Source organism: Chondrus crispus, genomic scaffold (genome assembly GCF_000350225.1).
Source record: "Chondrus crispus Stackhouse genomic scaffold, scaffold_188, whole genome shotgun sequence".
In the NCBI taxonomy this organism is placed as follows: Eukaryota; Rhodophyta; class Florideophyceae; order Gigartinales; family Gigartinaceae; genus Chondrus; species Chondrus crispus.
In genome coordinates this window covers 32,290-35,097 of record NW_005179067.1, presented here as the reverse complement: position 1 = coordinate 35,097, position 2,808 = coordinate 32,290, and positions in this window count along the sequence as shown.

The following is a 2,808-nucleotide window of genomic DNA, read 5'->3' as shown; positions in this document are numbered from 1 at the left end:
AACGACTCAAGCCTCTCGACTTTTTCTCCGCAGTATCCACATTTAGCAACACACTGCAAGCCTTCAAGGCACGCTCTCTTTCATCCTCTCGCTACCCTAACAACTTATCTTTCACCGCTGTTTGCTTCCTTTCTGTCTGTTCTTTGCCCGCTTGCATTGCTGCTTCCCCACTTTCCCATATTAGTTCGGAAGAGAGATTTACTTGCCCTATCCCCCTACACAACATCCTCATTATTTACAGATTTTGCCCTTTCACCGCTGTGCTTGGAAGCATTTCCTGTCTTTTTTTCTCTACTACAAGCCTCCTATATCACTTGCTTTTTCAAAAACTTGTTGCTCCCTGTCTCCCGCGACATTCAATCTCTCTCCGTCTCAATTTTTTCTCCTTCCAATCCCGCTTGCCGCACCGCATCACCCTCGTCAGTACCTCATCCTTGTTGAACATTGAGACGGCACCCTCCCCCACTGAGCAAACCTTACCAATATCACCGTGTCGTCTGTCTGTCGCATTATCTCGAGTGTCTCCCCTTGTCATTCTTTCAACAAGTCATCGCCACGTGCTGCTCGCTTACCTGCCCTTCATCAGTGCCCCAATCTCAGGCTGCTTTTCATCTGCAAATCGCACTTCCTAGATTTCAATAAGAGCACCGCTCCCGTCGCCCCAGACCAGGAGAACTCATCAAGTTCAAGTGCGCAATCCCCGCACCTCACCCGCCGCCTCGGCATTTGCACATGCCAAGAACACATTCACTCGTTTACAAAATGGCCGACCGTCGCGACAAACGTCGCAAGCCTCCCTCCTCTATCACCACAGCAAACTCAGCCAAAACTTCATCCAAGCTGCACATCGATTACTTGCTCAATTCTTCCCGGACTATGACTTCTTCGGTTCCAGACAAGACATCTGCCACTTACACTCGGCATGGGGTGCCCCCTTCGTTTAATGCAATACCGAAACCCAAAAGAAAGTCCAAGGAAAGGCCGCATGAGTGTGAGATGTGCGGTTTCTCGTTTGGACAACGCTCCGATCGTAACAAGCATATTCGCACAGTTCATTTTCGTGAACGGCCGTATAGTTGTGAGTATTGCAGTCAAAGCTTTGGCGAGAAAGGAAATTTGTACGTGCTTATCTATCCAACAACTACAAACTACCATCTGGTTCTCATTTTGTGCCCGAGATTTTCGACCTCGAGCTCAAATTTTCTAACCTTTGGTCTGTGTCTTTTCCACAAAACATTTTTTTATGATCTGGTTGCAATCTGACGTGCATCACACAGGAACAAGCATATCCGGGCTCTGCACCAAAAGTCCAGACCTTACAAGTGCAGTGAGTGCAGTGGACAATTCGCCTTTCACGATGGACTGCAGCGCCACATCTCTATGGTTCATCGCGAGGCACGTCCGTTCGACTGCCCGGAGCCTACTTGTGACAAGGCGTTTAAGCAGAAGGCGCATGCCGAGAAGCACTTTTCCTCTGTTCATCAGAAGCTTAAGCCGTGTGTTTGCTTCTGCGGGGCCGCCTTTCGCGAGAATTACAACATGAAGCAACACCAGCGCACAGTGCACAACATGAAGCTCTAGATGCTTGGCATCAATAAGTCGTTTATAGTTTAGGGGGACTTGTACTCCTTGAAGGGAGTATTCACTGTTGCAGGTCGACCCTGTTGTTCTATTCTTCGTTTGAGGCAAATACGATGTGTTTAGCGCAGCAAGGACTTCATTGTTGTCTAAAAGCCAGTAATCAAAATTGACAAGCCTACCGTAAAGAAAAATGATTTTGCGATGTACGAGGTATCCCGCTCAACAGTAGCCATCCTTCCTTGTCAGTTAGTTGCATTACAAAAATGATACGCGCGCGCTTCGTGGAAATCATTAGACTGCACAGATAATCTAGAAACGCGGTCCGTATGTTCCATTCGATAAATGAGTCGTCACGGTGTACGTAAGATGGTGATCCAGATCTGTGGTGCGCATGAGTAAGTTCGAGTACAGTGACCGGAAATGCAGGATATGTATATTGACATAGACCTCCACTCTGTATTCGACATCACACAGCGAAATATGTAACATAACTGTACTAGTTTCGAGAGGAGGATCCGTACGTCAAGGCAGGATGTATGAGGGGGAAACTTATTTTGAGGGGACAAGGGCAACGCACACACAACATAATCTGCTGACACCAAGAGAAGAGCAGTTGAATATTCTTGTATGTTGCGATTCAACTGGGACCACGAAGTAGACCTTATTCTGGCGAGGAACGTGTCACAAACATGTCTCGAGGTAATACTTGAATTACGATACCGTTGACGGTACTGTAGATACTGTAGCAGAAAGGGAGTCGCCATCGGACAGCTTGTATAAGACAATGATACAGGCAATCGGAGCGGAAATGGCATAATAATGATGAGTTGCCGGTGGCTGTTGATTGAAGTCAGTGCGTGAGGCAACACAAGAAAAGGGTTTGTCGTTTCGAGACTCACGTGAAAGAAACGATAATGCGGCTGGGATTAAAACTTAACTGGCTCACAGGAATGGACTGAAAAGAGATACAGTACTTGTATGCGATGGGGAAATTTTCCCAGTCGTACGGGGACGCATGCTCGACTCGTAGCTGTAAACCCAAGGAATATTAAGGATATTCCTTGGGTTTGGGGGCTTTGCATGGTTGCTGTTTTTATTTTGTGTTTCTCTTCATCAGACTGTTGCCGTTGTTACACTGAACAACAATGAACACGTCTCGAAAGTACTATCTATACTGTAGTGGTCTGCTCAGTCCGTTCCTGTATGCCATCTATGATGCGGCATTGA